The 19506-nt window shown below is 40.3% G+C and overlaps 1 protein-coding gene across 2 annotated transcripts in view; it reads right to left on the reverse strand.

The window, feature by feature from the left end:
- nlgn1 (neuroligin 1) overlaps window positions 1-19506 on the reverse strand; it is a 429109-nt gene that overhangs the window by 153489 nt on the left and 256114 nt on the right. The gene's annotated exons all lie outside the window — the stretch shown is intronic.

The raw sequence follows: 19506 nt of genomic DNA on the forward strand, positions 1-19506 counted from the left end.
GCCTATGTAATCTGCGCGACTTGCGAGACCACATCTCCACGTGCAGTGCTGCATAAACATGGCTGAGTAATCTGTAAACTCCCTCAACGGGGCCGCTCGCTCTCTTTTGTTGATCGCCCTCTCACGGGTGAACAGTTCAATGCCCCGCTTCATTGTAGGAATTCTGTCTCTACCACTTTAGTTTGACCATCTCTGTTACTAAGTTATGGAATACTAAATAAATAAGTAATTAGATACCTTACCGTTACTGCCCTCATAAAGAATGATAAGAATAATGCGTCTTGAACTGGTTTCATTAATTAATGTCTTGACGTTTCACAGACTGTTAGCTTGTTGTGGTAGGCTGGTAGCCTATTTTAGAGCATATCAAAAGAAAGACTTGTGTTATGTCTTCCTTGATGCAATAGTAATTGGGGGTGCAAGTGGAGTCTCGCAGAGGCAAAACTGTGGCGCGCACACTGTAGGTGCGCCGCAGTCTGCGTGATCTGCCTGTAGGGAGGGGCGGGCCGCCCTGCGAGTAAAGTAACGAGTAAAGTAACGAGTAAAGTGACGAGTTACTTTATGTAGAGAGTAACGAAGTAGTGTAATATATTACTTTTTTTTAAAGTAATATGTAATATATTACTTTTTTTTAGTAACGACCCCATCTCTGATTATAGGAAGACAATGATGCAACCGGAAAACAGGAAGTTGTAAAATGCTAAATAATGTCCGGTTTTAGGACTCATTCCTGCACCACTCTTTAACACTTAGGAAAAAGTTATTCTCCAACCTTTTAATTGGGGAGTTTCCAGTAACTGAATGTCATGGCATTAGGTTTGTTATTAACGCAATAAGAAATGTAATCCCCCTCACTGGTGTTACAACAGAAAACAGATCAAAGTTGTGTCTCAGTGTGATTGCTGTCCTGCACGGTATTGATCGAGCAGATTGCTCCACACACAGGTTGCTCCACACACCGGCCGGGGTGAGAAAGCCTTCTGAAGCAGCACTTAGACACCATCATGTAGCAGTGAAACTCTCCACTGACACCATGACAAATGAAATAGTTTTAGATGGGTTAGCAGCTCCTTAAGCCGGGGTGAGGCTGCTTTCACTGCAGCTTTTTTACAAACTTGTACACCGCAAGCTGACTCGCCTACGTCTTATTGGAGAGGACAGAATCAAATCTTAATAAAAGGCCAATATCAGATAGCTAAAAGCAATAATTCTCACAGAAAAAAGACAGGACAAAGGGACAGATGAATGGAAGGGAGAGCATGATTTATCTAATAAGCAGCCAGAGGAGCAAACAGTGTTAAAGGCAGGACAATGTGATTTTGCATACTGCTTGTGCCCAGACGTGACGCCATCGGCCAATCACCCTTCAGAACCCGCAGCAAATCGTTTTGTGCAGAATCTAAATTCTGTACCCGTTTATATCTTCTTTCTTTGAGCCTATCCTTTTGTCTCTCACTCACTTTAGACCTTTTGTCCTGCCCTTCTGAGACCTAGGAGACATTAATAATTCAAACCAGAGTCATTACTTCAAATATCAGAAAAGGAAATTGACTTCTTCGACGGTGTAAAATAAAATAAACCGGACCCTTATCCAAACGCCAAAGAGAAAAGACAATCACCTCGCCAAATCTACATGTCACGTCTCTTGTTTTCGTTGCTTTCAATATTTTTAGTTAACTTGGCTGCAGCGATATCACATCATGAGTGTCGATGTGGTTTGCAACTGTCACCCTATATTCCTATTTGCTGTTACCGCCATGTTTCCCAAGGGGGCCAATAAAGTGTAATCTAATCTAATCTAATATAATCATGCTAATTCATTGTCTTCCTTTAATAATGTTAACCCTTTGTTTAATTGTCTGTGTCATAGCATACTGCAATATGTCAGGTCAGGTTCAATATGTGCTATTTAAATAACTCTTATGTGCCACATCTTTTGCAGAGTCTAAACAAAGTGATGTAAGCTACTGTCACCTTCTTCCAACCTCAGATAAATGCTGTTATTGCCCTTTATTTCCACAGCAGTTTATCCATTTTTCCCCTCTCTATAGACAAAAGAGCAATGTTTATTACCCCGGCTCCTCTAATATAGCTCTGCTGTGTGAACTCATTAGTTGTAAAGGCCTTCCATTGTGTAATTATTATTGATTTGACAACAAGCTGTTTCAGCTGTCGGGATACACTGATAGCAGCAACGACTCTACAGCTTATCAGCATGGCTTTTTGAGATGTGAGGGATCGAAGCAACGTGAACTGGTTTTAGAAGCCTTTTCTGAGAGAAAAGGTAGCTGTAATAAGAAGGGGAAGATCTGGTGTCAGATTGCTGCCCATCATAGTAACAACAGAAAACAGAAAAGGGTTGAACTAAAAAAGGCAAGACTTCTTTTTACTCCCTTTTTCCTTCTGTGAAAACAATAACCAGCCAAAGCCAGGCAGGAGTTAAGATCCCATATGTATGACATGTTCCATCTACCTTAAGTTTAAAATCAAGAAAGAGAAAGAGAGATTATGTATTATTTGTTGATATTTTCTACTTTTAATATGTATATATTTACTCTATAAGTTTATTTTGTATTTGATTATATATATTTTTTAATTTATTTCAAAACTCTATTTATGTATATGTTGTTATACTGCAGGTAAGTATACATGTACTGTTAATGTTAATCTGTTATTTGATTTGATTTGTGTTTTATATGTTATGTGTAATAACCTGTTAAACTTCTATCATGTGACAAAAAAACAAGCAATTTGGATAAATAAAGTATATCTTATCTACTACAATATTAAAAAAAACATTTCATATTATTTAAATAAAGATAAAAAGAGTATTCCTTGCAGGGGCATACATCGATAATTGGTAGCACAAAGCCATGCCTTTTTTCTGCGCATTAGTGCGTTTCAGGCAACTGTCATAAAACAAGTATTTATTTTGTGATTACTATAATGTGATCATAAAGTAAAATCAATAAAGATCTTTAAACTATTTTGTCCCATATATCACAACATCAGGTAAGTCTGTGTTCATCCCTCAACCACAGAGGTCCCTGGAGGCCTGGTCCGGGACACATGCACACCTTCTTTTGATAATCCACCCTTTTATTGTACAATTGTAAACTCAGTATGGTGCTGATAACTTTAAACAGCACACACAATAAAACAGTTCCACCAAGCTGCTTAATTATATGGCTCCCACAATTAAATAAATCCACAGGGGGACCAAATCAACACGCCCAGTATGAATCAAAGAAGCCACAGCGCATATAATACAATTGTCCAGAGCTAATTATTATCAGAGAATAAACTGAGATGTATACAAATGTTTTAAATGGGCTTTGTTATGCTTTTTGGGGTTTCCATTTCCTGTAGTGTGTGATATGGGTTTGTGTGCATGTAAATGGTCTGCAAAGGCTAAAATCTCAAAATGCATCACTAAGTACACATTGTACGTGATAGGCTAAGGGGCGGGACATGCCTAAGTGGTTGATCAATCACAACAGAGCCGGCCAACTAACCAATCAGAGCAGACTGGGCTCTGGTTTCAGACAGAGGGTGAAAAGAGGTGCTGCAGCACAGGCAGTATGAGGACAATAAAGAGCTTTAAACATTAAAGCATGGAGACATGTCCCAGTAGAGACACTACATACTGATATACACCTGAACATCAGCAGGAGAGGACTCTTTAAAGTAGAGACACTACATACTGATATACACCTGAACATCAGCAGGAGAGGACTCTTTAAAGTAGAGACACTACATACTGATATACACCTGAACATCAGCAGGAGAGGACTCTTTAAAGTAGAGACACTACATACTGATATACACCTGAACATCAGCAGGAGAGGACTCTTTAAAGTAGAGACACTGCATACTGATATACACCTGAACATCAGCAGGAGAGGACTCTTTAAAGTAGAGAAACTGCATACTGATCTACACCTGAACATCAGCAGGAGAGGACTCTTTAAAGTAGAGACACTACATACTGATATACACCTGAACATCAGCAGGAGAGGACTCTTTAAAGTAGAGACACTGCATACTGATCTACACCTGAACATCAGCAGGAGAGGACTCTTTAAAGTAGATACACGACATACTGATATACACCTGAACATCAGCAGGAGAGGACTCTTTAAAGTAAAGACACTACATACTGATATACACCTGAACATCAGCAGGAGAGGACTCTTTAAAGTAGAGACACTACATACTGATATACACCTGAACATCAGCAGGAGAGGACTCTTTAAAGTAGAGACACTACATACTGATATACACCTGAACATCAGCAGGAGAGGACTCTTTAAAGTAGAGACACTACATACTGATATACACCTGAACATCAGCAGGAGAGGACTCTTTAAAGTAGAGACACTACATACTGATATACACCTGAACATCAGCAGGAGAGGACTCTTTAAAGTAGAGACACTACATACTGATATACACCTGAACATCAGCAGGAGAGGACTCTTTAAAGTAGAGACACTACATACTGATATACACCTGAACATCAGCAGGAGAGGACTCTTTAAAGTAGAGACACTACATACTGATATACACCTGAACATCAGCATAAAAGGCCCCTTTAAGAAACAGGTTACCTCATCACAGCACACCTCCTTTAGACTTTTTAACTTCCAGGTGTTTTTTTGAAAATATCAATGTTGCTCCAACTTTGACCCTTCTTCTCAAGCAGGATTTATTACCTCACACTGAAAGTTCAAGTTCAGCGTGTATCCATCCGTGTGGCCTCTACGCCTGCTCTCTCAATTATTACCTTTCCGTCTGTGTGCTCCAACCTGACGATCCTGACCTTACACACACCTCCCCTGGGACACCCCGGCACCTACAATAAACCCCGGTGTCCTCCTGCTTCCTCTGCTCACTCACAGAACTATGTACATTGATGTATGTATGGAGTAATCATTTGTGACCGCAGATGGCTCACCCAAATAGATACCCTCATGCTTATTATCTGCTGCATAAGCCATTTCATCTCCATCACCGTGCACTCATATGAACACCAACAGGCTTTCTGCACTCAAACCAGGCAGTGTTTATCTGAATTATAAGTGAACATGTGACTCAGCACCCAAAGCAAATAGAAATTAATGAAATAACCCTTTCTCACTCCAATTAAACAATATACTTATTTGAAACGACTAAAATGAGGCACTAATAAAGTTGCATTTTCGCTGCAATTAACCAACACAAAAGAAATGATGTGTATCTTGTGTACCTCCAGTATATGAATCACACCGAAAGGCCCCGATTGGTATCTCCTGCTTTGAATTAACCTAAATAAGAGACTTGATGTGTATCTTATGCAAAATGAATTAACTAAAGCAAGGAAATGATGCGTGTCTCTTCCATGAACATGAACCCAACGAGGCAATGATAGGTTTTTCTTAACACACAAATCAATCAAAACAACGTGTATTGTAAATATACTACATGTGTCCTCTGTTCATTAACAGTAACCAGTGTGATTTACAGTATTGCATGTGCTATTCCTAAGGCGTTGAAAATATGCATGTTTCAAAGTTGAGATATAAAAGAAGAACTGTTTCTAGCAGTTATAATTCACATAATCTTGTCCTTTTACACATTTGGTGATGTTGTAACAATTGTATTGAGTTATAGCAACAGAAACTGTTCATCCTCGAGTCCCTCCAGGCGTTATCAAGATAATGCATTAATGAGAATGGGACGGACGCTTTTAAGATTTCTTTCTCCTGTTTTACTGAATACTTTCATGTTCATGCAATATATGGCCAGAAAAACTCGATCAGTCCTGCCAACATTTTAAGTTACGTTGCTGTCGCCACAGTTCCAGTTGTTGGAACACCGTGGAACTGACTATTTTAGATCTTAGACACAGCAGTACAATCACTTGTAAATCAATATTGTGAGTCAAGTTGGTTTATCAAGCAGGAACATTATTATTTGAAAAAGAACACCTGACAGGATGAACATGGATCCCGACGCGAAGGGAGGCATCTTGAATCACTCTATCAGTATTAACGGCGATGGTTTGGGAATTGGAGCGATGATGTGATGTTGCATTGAAACAAAAGACCAGACAGACACTAAGCACATTACCGCACTTGTTCTGTATTCCATCCATTGTTCCTTTATGCTTTGTCATCACTGCAGGATTTTTCCTTTTTTCTCCGGTTTATTCTTATTCCTCTTTTACCCTCGCTTCATTCTTCTTCCCCATCTGTGTCTTATTTGTTCAACTGTCCAACAATCAGTGTTCAGAGCCATTTTCTCGACTCTCACTTCAATGCTGTCTTCCGTCCCATTTCCAATCCTTTTCGTCTGTAAAATGCAATTTCGAAATTGCCTTGAACAATTACCTTTTGACAAACTTTTTTGTTCTCCCTTTAAGAACAATTCACAGCTCTCTCTACAGAACGCAACAGTGGATTTGCTTGCTGTACAGTAGATTTGATGTAGGCCAAATTCCCCATGAAGAATCTTGCTGCCAGCTAACTGCCCCGGAGTCCAGATTATCCAACATAATAATGGGTTGATAACCCTGTAAATACTCCATCGCCTCCTCTGTAATGTGTGTGTGTTTGTGAGGGTGCCTATATCAGTCACAATAATAATAACTCAGCCCTGAAAAGATAACCCTAATCTGACACAGGAAGTAATTCCTTGTCTTCATCCTACAACAGCGGGATTTGCCGCCATGGCTGCAGGCTGATAGTGTCACGGGAGAAGAATAAGGGGTTTCTGCCCCCACACTACAGGGATTAGATCAAAACAATAGGCCTCTGTGTAATGGCCTTCTCTTTATCTAAACTGTCATTTTAAATCATTACATGGATATATTTTAATTCTTTAATTTACTTGTAATTACAAGGTATAAAATGTTGAGCTTCCCATTACACAATGCATGGGGAAGACATTTTGTTGGACGTTAACAAGGGCTCCAACAGCTCTGAACCAGACCTTTTGTATTGTGTTATCTAGGAGAATCTACAATAACAGTCTTAATGGGAATTACCAATTACAAGCAGCACATACTGAAAACTGCACATATGTCATTGGATTTACATTTTGAGAATATAGAATGTTCTTAAAATAGATAATATTCTTAGGGATTTTTTTATAATCCTACATGGAAATAGAATGTCAGTTTCCTCAGCTGTAGTACTTCGATAGTTTTAGAGTCATTAAATACACTTGTTCTTTAGATTATTTATGGATCTTATTAGTCTTAAACATGTATCCCTCTCATATTACTTGATGCGTTATTTAGCAGCTCTATGTTTCGGAAACACTACCATTTTGTTAAGAAATAAGTGAAGAGTGAGATATCTTTACTCATTCAGGCCTGCTTTATTCCAATATGTTAGTTGCTGCTACCTTTTTGAAACTGCTCTCACTATAACTTGGCCTGTCTCCCTCATTCTGAAAAGTGTATTCATTTCAGGTTATCCGTATTTGATACATTTGACCCAAAATGTGGTTCCAATATATGTATAGATGTAGCTTTATCTCTGATTCTTCTATATGTTCTAATATTATTTCCTTCATTTTCATGTTTTACTTTTTCTTTGCAACCTCTTCTTCGTACCAAACTGCCTTTTTATTCTCCCGGATTACTAGTGCAGCTTTAGGCATGTGCTGTACGTTCAAATTTAAAGAACAACAAATGCAAAAAAATGACTTGTTCAGGTTTGGAAACAAGTTTATAGTTAGGATTAAATAACTAGGTTACTACTGACATGTATAAGTAACTTACTTCAATTAAAAAATGTACCCGTACACTGGCCTTCAGGGTGAAACTTGAGTTTTTGACCCAATCCGCCGTCCTGCTCAATGGATTTCCATCCATTGAGCAGAAATACTTCCTCATTAAGCCAAAAACAAATATATAATCTGGGAGAAAATGTAATTTACATCCAAAAAAAAGAGAAAGGATTGTCCTACACCATACCAGTGACACTAAAACAGGGACTATTTGGACAAAATGTCATTAACACTCTTTCCTAACTGAACTAAGAGTCGCATCTCACCGAGGGAAGCTCTTTCAGTCCCAGCTGTGACAGGGGAGCTGCTTTTGAACTAACATGGTCAGTGACAGTAAGGCTCAGTCCATTGTCTTCCTGTCAGTTGCACTCAAGAAAAGCTGCAGTATATCCTCAGTTTACAGGGAACTATCTGGCTTTGTTTAGATCCAGGCGCTCATATTGAAGGGTGTTGTTTTTGTTGGTTAAATTGGTCTATTAGAGGCAGTTATAGGTCCATCCTGACAGGCCTGCACTTGGCCCAAATGAGGAGTTGCCGTGTTCTGTCATGTGTCACTCTTGGCCTGTTGTCAGGGTGATGCCGACAGAGGGATATGGAGCAGGGCAGGCTGGAGAGAGGCAGAGGTGCAACATGGGAACAGTACGTTTAGGTACATCTAACACCATCTGTGTATTACGTAACTGTGGGGGCAGCTTGAAAAATATAAGCCTCATTACACCGTAGCCTGATATAAAGCGAAGCTCTGGTAGCACTGCATATGACGCATGTTGTGATGAACCCAGTACTAATTTCTTCAACAGACTCAAATGTCAAAGTCCTATTTCTATCTCCCTCACAATCTTCGTTGCAATTCAATAAACAGTGTTTTTTTTTATGTTTAGCTGCCAAAATCAAGATAAAGATTCTTATCTGCTTTGCTTTTAATCATTACCATTCACAAGGGACAAGACCTCTGGGTGCCCCAGCCTAATAGCTGAGGTGAATATCAGATAAGTGCAATGTCCTTGGTGAGAGTCCAGTTGTTGCATGTCAGAGAATACTTTTTCTACCCACATTTGCTGTCCACTTCAACATTGAAACAATCCAGCAAACGAATACAACCTAACAAACACATACAAGTTATTGGATAAACAATAATTACATAATGCAGCTCAAACATGTCTAAATAACATACTAGTTGAATACATACAGAGTTGAAAACAACAAATGCAATCCCCTCTGTCGGTTTTACCATTGCTTATCAAATACAAACCAATTAATTAACAATGATTATACAAGTGTATCTTTAGAATAGATGCAACACATGTATGATCCAAGAGTCAAGTCTCTATAAATATAACCTATTATCATTTCTAACCATATTCCTAAACTTACATTATTACAAAAAGCGCCATATCCTTTTATATACTTTGTTAATATGAATTGATGAAAATGGATAATGTAACAACCATGAAATAAATCTAAACTAATTTAGTACAATTTCAATAACTACATTTATAATTCATATTGCATAGTAATTATAACAAAGTCATGGTGTGGTGGTGAAGCTCTGATGCCTTTGTATGGTTTATCTGCGCTACCACTGCTATCCTGCTAATATTGATTTCCACAGTGAGAATTGTACTTGATTATAAGGTTCATTTCTACACATGCTAATGCCTGATGTAGTTCCAGCAAAAACAAGTCAGTGGTTACTTATCTTGTCTTCTCATATCTATACAATATGTTCCTGAAGAAAAGAAAGGAACAACTCAGATTCCTTATTAGTTGGCAGTTCTCACAAGCACATTTTGACACTGATGGAGAGGCAGTGTTGTGTGCCGGCATGTGATTTGGAGATTTATTTGTGGGGGGATGGAGCAAAAAGGAGGGCAGCATTCTCTGGAGGAATCTCCATCGTTGTGACTGGCGGGCAGCCCTGTTACTGACAGTCACATAAGGATACATGCGTATTCCTTTTGGATGTGAGACAATCTGTTACATGTGCAAACCAATTAACAGTACACACAAATTAGCACGTATAACTGCAAACACCAATAACCCTAACCCCAATCCTAACTACAGTATAGCCCTTAACCAAAATCCCCACCCTACCACTCAGCTACACTTGTCATTTTTACAATTGGCCTCAGCAATTCTTATATTCATTAACTGGTGCAATCAACTCCAACTCCAACTCCACACACATGACACACACACACACACACACACACACACACACACACACACACACACACACACACACACACACACACACACCACACACACACACACACACACACACACACACACACACACACACACACACACACACACACACACACACACACACACACACACACACACACACACACACACACACACACACACACACACACACACACACACACACACACACACACACACACACACACACACCACACAGATTAGTAGGCCAGTGCAAATCCCAACCAGGAACGCAAACCCTAACCTAACCCTAGCCCTTAACCAACACACAGCAGAAAGCAAACACACACACACACACACACACACACACACACACACACACACACACACACACACCACACACACACACACACACACCACACACACACACACACACACACACACACACACACACACACACACACACACACACACACACACACACACACACACACACACACACACACACACACACACACACACACCACACACACACACACACACACACACACACACACACACACACACACACACACACACTTCTAACAGGGCCCCTAGAGGTGTAAGTTGGTTGCCAAAGGGAGGGAGGACAGTAACACAGAGGTGGGGGGGTTCAGGGGGTTAGAGCTACAGAGATTAATGATCTGAAACTTTTTGTTTCTCCGTAGCGTGTGCGAACATGTGTGTGTGTGTGTGTGTGTGTATGTGTGTGTGTGTGTGTGTGTCTGGTCTCAACGGGGAAGACATTATGTAGAGCAAAGCTGTATCTCTGAAGGATGGGCTCGTTTAACGGTGAGAGGCTATTTCCACTGTGACTCGCGCCGGGGCGAATGTGATTTGGCCGGACCTCTCACTCACTCACACACACCTCACACCCACACACACTCGCAAAACATACTTTGACGCAGCAAGCACTGCCGGGGGTGCAATGTGGGGTGTCACTGAAAGTCAGCTTTTACCAGGACCCCTGTTGAGTGACATATTAACCTGGTACACTCACACACACAAACACACACACACACGCTTGTGTCAGTTACCCTCAGCATGTAATCCGAGGCAGGATGCCGGCAGGGTAAGATTACTTACGGGCTTGGCTCAAAATGTGCAATACACATTTACTGTACACGCATACACAGGAGGCAGAGCAAAGCAGGTGGGCTGCATAATCAACACACACGGGGAACAAATCACATGAATTAAAGATTGATTGACATTTAGCATGTGTTCCTGTTGTCAGGGTACTGTAATGTAATGTAAGAGCCACATACTTGTACCTGAGAAAAGATGCCTATAATATGGTTTTATATTCCTAAATGAATACCACAGTTAGTGTATAGTTGTGTACTGTATGTATTACACAAATATAAAAGGGAATATTCAAAAAGCGTTCCATGGTGTTTCTGATCGATGAAACACATTTTTGTTACAGCTGATGTTAAATCGACCAGACTTCTTTCTGTGGATTGATATGACTGCACATAGTCTGTTGATCCTCCAGCGCTGTGTTAGCGAGTATTAAAGGTCCCATGTCATGGCCATTTCTACTGATCATAATTCCATTGTTGAGGTCTACTAGAATAGATTTAAATCGTGCAATGTTCCAAACTCACATTGGTTTCTCATACAGCATCTCTGTATAGTATGTGTATTCACTCTCTGTCCTAAACGGCTTGTTGGAGCTCCTGCCCCCCCCTCCCTGTGAGCCCACTGTGCTCTGATTGGTAGCGATTATGTTTTACAATGGTGTTTGTTAGCAACCAGAAAATGACACCAGCAATGACAAACAGATGAGAATGCTGCGTGGGGTCTGGGTGCCGTGTTGGCGGGACGTTGCGGGGCTCGCTGCTGGAGCGGACAGTGTGAGCTGGATTACTGGTGTCGTTTCCTGGTTGCTGCGTGCGGTCTGCGAGACAGCGAGACACAGCGAAACCCAGGCGGAGCACACACACACACCTGCAGCCTGGCTGTGAGTCTGCGTGTGTGCTCAGAACGAGCCCAGGCCGAGCCCCGCCGCGTCTCGCCGTCTCAGGCTGAGATATCCGCCGAGCTGCAGCTGAGAAAAGATTGAGTGTGTGAAGAAGTCGTTACGTCACTATACCCAATACGTCACTGTACTTACTACACTATAAGAAGAAAACAATGGAAAAAGAGAAATGTCCAACGAGGCATTCTGGGGCAGCACAGACAGGTCTTTTCTGTGTTAGAGTTTTACTCGCTACAGGGTGTACTTTGAGGGTTTTGACTATGCAGACCGTTTACATGCATAAAAAGCTACATAACACACAAGGGGACGGGTAATAACCGGAAAAGCATGACATTTAATAACCTCTCAAATGTCCAAATTGACCAATCAGAATTGAGTAATGAACTATGCTGTGTAATAAATATTGACATTATTGGATTATGCCAAGTTTCTGTTATTATAATATGTAAGGGATAATGTGCAGTGACGCGGTCATTATGGGGAAAAGAACACCGACAGGCTGATCAGGAGCCCGACACGAAGCGGAGGGATCTAGATCGGCATGAAGGTGTTCTTTTCCCCATAATGACCAAGTCGCTGCACATTATCCCGCTTATTACATGGCCACATTCTCAACAAAGTAACGTTATGAATCCCAATATTAATTGAAATGCTTTTATGGATTTAGAAAATTATTTTATTGATTTAAAAAATAGTTGTATTGATTTAAATTGACATGCATCCGCTAAGATAAATAGTCCGTTGTTACTGTTTGAACTAACGTAGCAACGGCAGGAAGTGCTTCGATAGCGTTTTTGAGGAGCTTTTTGATTACAGATTTGAAAACATCGTTGCTTGCTTTAAAAGTAGCACAATTCATGATGTCAAACCTTGGAAAGTATCTAGATATCCCTGCGCTAATGCCAAAGTAACTGCACACTGAATATGTGTCGCCGTTTGATGTCTATGTCTGGGCCGCTGCGTAAAAAGGAGGGTTTCTGCCCGTTACTTCTCCGCTGTTTTCTTGTCCCTCTTGTCTTTTTCTTTTCTTCACTGGGGACTCATCAGCCACTAACCATTACTCCAAATTACTGTGCTCTCCAAATATATTACAATTAATGTTAAAATCCTCCATGTTGCTATCACACGACAGCGGAAAACTAAAGACAATCAGACAGTTTGCTTGCTTTTCAAACTGTTACATTTGAAAAACAGTTAGAGCGTCTCTTGTCAGTTTGAAAAGCCAACGGTAGGAACTGCTTGCGTTTTTGATTACAGATTTGAAAACATCGCTCCTTGCTTTAAAAGTAGCACAATTCATTAAGTCAAACCTTGGAAAGTATCTAGATATCCCTGCCCTAATGCCAAAGTAACTGGCAACTGAATATGTGTTGCCGTTTGATGTCTATGTCTGGACCGCTGCGTAAAAAGGAGGGTTTCTGCCCCGTTAATTCTGCGCTGTTTTTCATGTCCCAGTCCGAATAGCAAACTGCATGCAGTTTGCTTTTCGGCCCAACGGTATACAGTTAAATCGACCGGACTTCTTTCTGAAGATGTGAGCGTCCTTAACAACGGTCAATAAGTGCTTGACAGCGGTCTGTCTGTCTGTTCGGTATTAACAACGTGTCACGTGTTCTGAATTGACCAATCAGAATCGAGTATTCAACTAAGCCATGTAATAATTCAAATATAATGTTGTTTTTGTTGCAATTGCTGTATAGTTTGTTTCCCTGTCTCTTTATTTGTGATACAAACACTGAGTGGAAATGCAGAATTAATTTGTATTCTCTCTTCATAAAGCTGTTTCTGGAACGTGGGTGGGAATAGCCTGAAGAAGCAACACTATGCTGCAAAAGGTCACCAATTGAACTCCCTGGAACAACTGGGAAACTTTGTGGGTTGGGGTGGTGGGAGACCCAGCAACGAATGAGGTGCCTTTTAGCGAAGCGCGGAGTGTGACCTCAGCAATGATTTCTCTATGTATCTCCCTTGTGTGGACTCATGAATCTGCGTGAGTGGGAAGCAACTGAAGTAAAGTATCTCAGCAAACATTTTCACTGTAAATGAAGGCGTCGAGAGGAAAGCTACACTTAATGCTGGCAGGTGATGCTAAATCGTTTTCGTCTAATTTTAAAAGTTTGATGGACTGTTTTAGGAAGCTCATGGTTGAGGGGTAAAAAAAAGATGAACACGCATATATCAAAACTGAAGCCATGGTTGGATCTCTAGGGTGCTCAGTTGGAGAATTTTAACGTATGATATAAATCAGCCCCAGTTGGCTTGGACTACAAAAGATAAATGATATCATCGGATTGAATCCAAGTGATTAAAGGATATATTTCAAGTTCATAAAATAAGAATCACAAGGACATGATGTGACATTTCTGACAGATTTTCAATAATACTAAGTAATGGCCATGTTTCATTGACGATTCTGTGACTTAAAAGGAATCACACATTTGCGGTGTTTCAGTAAACAATGCAAGATCGCCTGTTTGGGGTGTTGTTGCAGAACAAAGCATTTTGCGATGGATGTAAAGCAGGGGTATCAAACTCAATTTAATCGCGGGCCACATCAGCATTATGGCTGCACTCAAAGGGCCGGTTGTAACTTATATATAAATATATAAATAATGTATTATATTACATTATTGCCTCTGCATTGGATTATTATTGGATAGGGTAATAACTTCATAATTAACTACGTCTGAAAGCAGAAGTCTAGGGCAAATAATTGCAAGTCTCTTCAGTGAGAATGTCAGAAAATGATTTAAAAAGAAAAGCTGGGAAAAATCAAAAAACAGAAGTGACATTTAAAAAAAAAAAGGAAGTGACATTTAAAAAAAAAGGAAGTGACATTTAAAAAAAAAAGACCAATTTGAGATGCATTGTGGGACATATGGGCAACGTGCTTCTGTAAATCATAATTTAACCATATAATAAACATATAATATTATTTGCCAGCTCTTGTGGGGCCGCATGAAATGAAGTCACGGGCCGGATTTGGCCCAGGGCCTTAAGTTTGACACCCCTGATTTAAAGGATTGACTAATTTCAATAAAACGCAAGACAAATCATTTATGGAACACGTGTTATAAGGTAAATATTGGGCTTGGAACTGAATAGTCGCCAGTTCATGTCCTGATTGCAACAGAACATAGTACTAATACAAGTATTCTCTTCTATGTCTTCTTCTACCTAGGCTTCTACAAATATGTTCCCAAACCAATGCTTTTACCATCATCAATGTCATATTTATACTGACTTTTGACAAGCATGGAGTACATTTCCACAAGTTTCTACCACCATTGGATACTTTTTGTTTGTTTTCTGTTTATTCCTTATTCCCGGCTGAAATCTGATCCCAAGTGGAGGCTTTTCTGGGAACTCATTATAATGCAGTGTGCAGGAGTGGAGTTCTGGGTAAGCAGTTGAGCCCCAGTCATCATTGACCGTACATATCAAGCACCACTGAGATGCATAATACCTCCATTAAAAATATTGGGCTTCAAATTAACATTACACCCACTTGTTCAGTTAGAATCCACACAGGCCACCCGGCTCACCATCACATTTGAAAACCAAGTGTAAATGGGGTCTAAATCTTACTTTGAGGCACTCCATAGTGAAGCACAGCATGGCATCACATTCTACCAGCCAAGTGTGTGCAGGAGACAGAAAGAGAATAGTGTGATATTTAAAAAAAAAAGGCAACCAGTTAAGCTCTCTCCATTACATCCCCTCTGTCACCATCGGAAATCCAGGGATAGAAGAGAAAAAAAACGTAGCACACACTGTAATCTTTTACATGTGAGGAGACAAATTGGCATTTGGAACATATCACAAGGGATCATGTTGATCCCTATGTGGCTGATTAAACACAATATCACTCGGGTTAGAGGAGGATGGAGGGCAGAGAAGTAAAGCAAGAACATTTCAGGTGACAAGTCACACATGGACACACAACAAGGAAGATGGGGGGAGGGGGGGGGGGCATGGTTGCTGAGCGAGAGGAACCGTGGGTAAAAAGAGGTGGAGAGAGGTAGAAAGCTTTCCAGCAGATGAAATCCATCTCCATAAAAAAACAATCCTCTTACTCTGCAATATGCTCCAAATGGGGGGATTGACATAAAGGGTCGCAACCCTAACCGTAACCCTGGCTACCGTTCCACTCCCCATCCCAACCCTTGCACTCTTTTCCTCATATCTCCTCTGGTTCTCATATCTTGTATACCTCTTTACACCTTCAACACTCCTTTCTCCACTTTTCTATAAAACCTACTCACTGCATTCACATGCTGATTGTATTGTGCATGTTTAAAGTGCACGGCTCAGCTTTGGCCCGTAAGGTTGAAGTGATTGGCTCATGCAAGTGAGAGATTTAAGGAATTAAAACTAAATCAAAGAAGGAAATATCAGTGTTGGACAAAAAAACAGACAAAGGGCCTCAAGCAAAAAGCTTTGTTGCCAAATGTCTCTAATTCAGATTCAACAGACTCTCTAAAGTTGACAAACTTGTTGTAAATTGATACGAGTGCCACCTGTTCATAAGCGATAATGAGTATTTTCGAGAATTGATAATTAGTATTTTCAACATCACCAAGATTGCCATCTAAGATTGCTTGTGGGCACTTGCAGAAATGTAAGCAAGAATAATAGGGTAGGCTACCTCAGAACGTCAAGTAATGCTAGCAGAAATCTGTAAATGTATAAGTTGGAAGGGGCAGGAGTAACACCCTGATTCAGGAAAATGGGTTTCCCAAAGTAGGGGTCGCGAGACCCCGAGTGGGGGTTGCGAGATGATTACAAAATTAAAATTAAAAATGTTTTATTATTTCTTTGAATTAATATTAATAATAACGTGTACACAGACATTTTTCAGGGGCGGACTGGCCATCTGTAGAATCTCCCCGCAGCGAGGCTCCCCCTGTTGACAATCCACTAGCGCAGTGTTTCTCACACTTTTTCATACCAAGGAGCAAGGACACTTAACCAATACAAAAACACTCACGGACCACCAACTCCACAAATATCGAAAAACAATAGGCCTGCAACTTCCCACTCCAACAGTTTATAACAGCCTAATAATGACAGCTTAACCTTCTCTATAGTATATCACCTCGTTCACACATTAAATCAACAATACAAATACAACTACAGATTATATAAGTATTTAGTTCAAATAAGATTTAAAATGCTCACAGGTTTTACACCTCTTATGAAATGTAGACTACATTTATTACGGAGTTTATGTCCGAGCCAACAGACTCACAGCTCGTTGGCTACTGAGAGATATGCAAAATACACTGCATGTAGTAGCTACGACACAAACCTCCGCTGTGGATTTTCAAAACAGAATACAGTAAAACTATGGTCGCAGGCCCAAGTTGAACTCTCTGAGGTCTAAGCCATTTTTTTACATGTTAGGCTCGCTTAAATAACTGTATTCCCCCCCCCGCGCGCGTAAACAGGGGTCGCCAGTCTCTGGCACTGTGGTTTTGGGGGTCGCGGGCTGAAAAGTTTGGGAACCCCTGCCTTAAGGTACTTGTACTTTACTTGAGTATTTTTACTTTGTTACTTTATTATTTTTGCTTGATTACTTATAGGAAGGAAATGTACTTTCGACATCACTACATTTATTTTACAGCTTTAGTTCCGAAATACATTGCAGATGATGGGTATTAGTGCAAAATATAAATCAACTAATAAACTATGATATTTTATTATAGGTTAAGCTCTGCAGTAGCCTATAAATAAGTGATACAAAAATAATAATAATAATACGAATATTTATATATCATTTTAAAATAGGTCATTCTGCATAATGAGTCATTTTACTTTTGGCTCTATATACATATGTTAAGTCCATATTTGGCGCGTTCACACCGGAGTACTTTTCCCACAATAGTTAATCAGAACTCAGATATATTTGCGTTCACACCAAAACGCCCCCAGAACTAAATTAGTTCATCAGAATGCTTCTACTGAAGCCAGTCCCCACCTCCGGTGACTTCCGGCCGGGGACTCCGGTGGCAGTATACGCCGTGAAGTTCTTTGTGGCCTGCCAGTAAACCCAAAGCAGAAGAAGAAGAAGAAGAAGTGACGTCAGCGGCTTCATTTGCGTAATCCACCCCCAGGAACTCATTGCGGTGTGAACAAGATCTGCTTCAGTTCATGAGAACTAAAGAGTTCTCATGAACTGAGTTCTCATGAACTATTGTGGGAAAAGAACTTGGTGTGAACGCCCCTATTGTTACAATTTGACTTGAGTACAGTTGTGAATGCAGGACTGTTGCTTGCATCTGAGCATTTTACATTGAACTATCAACTTTTACTTAGCAAAAAATAGTTTTACATGCATGATATACGGAATCTTATGTATATAAAGGTTATATAACCACCCAGTGTTGACCTTAGCCCTGTAGTCCTAGCAGTGTTGCAGAGACCAAGAGAACATCGCTGCCTCACCACTCTGACCCCTTTCTTTACATCCATTGAGTTTCGTATACAGTCTTATATTGCAAAATACATTCAGTGTATTCAACCCTTCAGTGAAGCTGCAGCAGTAAGAGGCTTCTCAAGTGAGCATGAATTCCCATAACAATACTTGTTCTTTAATGTTACATGCTAATCCAATAGGACGGAGAGTTATTTGAAAGTGTGGGAGCCAACATTGAATGCTAAATATTCATTATGTTGCATGTGGACAACCGTAGTACTCAACCACAATTGTCTTAGAATGCCTTCATTTGTGCCACTTGTTTGTTTTTTTACATATAATCATTAAACAATGTCTTTACTTAGTTTATCTGTCATTTTTGGGAATTTTAGAAATAACCTGGGGAGTGACACAATGACAACAACAAATGTAGAAAGGAAGACACTGCCGCCTCTACACAGAGAAGTAGAAAGATTTAAAATCTCCAAATGCAACCACTTCAAACGAGAAGCCCGTCACACAACTTCTATTTTCTCTTTCTTGTGGATTGCAAAAAATATGAGTCAAGTCAGTCAGGCAGACAGACTAACAGTTATTCCCTGGCTGCACTGTTCAGAGTGTGTGGCAGGAATACAGATATGTTTCCCCTGACATGCTTTGTGCTGTTCTATTTTAGCCTCTTCAAACACTGGGAGACATCTCTCCATAGAAATGAAGTAACCAGGCGAAGCTCCCCTGGCACCGAGAATTATACAGCAAGTTACTGGAGCGATGTTTCTACTATTCTCTGCAGGACGTATAACACAGACACTCTCACACACTGGGACAATCATATGCTAAGAGAACATAATAAACACACACACAGGCTCCATGTGATGCACACCAATGCAAATGGAGGCTCAGCTCATTTAAAACTGGCAGGAAAACAAGAGCGATGTGGCGTTTTCTTGATACTTGGGGTAAACAGGCGTGATGAACATGCATCACAAACACACTGGGTTGGTTAGCAAAAACATGAGTGCATATTTTTACATGCAAGATGCAAGTTTTAATATGAATCCCACTCCCCTCTCTGCACAGCCACTTAATTTCCAATCCAGCAGATCGGGTTAAGATGGAAGAA

Source organism: Gymnodraco acuticeps, unplaced genomic scaffold, assembly GCF_902827175.1.
Source record: "Gymnodraco acuticeps unplaced genomic scaffold, fGymAcu1.1, whole genome shotgun sequence".
Taxonomy (NCBI): domain Eukaryota; kingdom Metazoa; phylum Chordata; class Actinopteri; order Perciformes; family Bathydraconidae; genus Gymnodraco; species Gymnodraco acuticeps.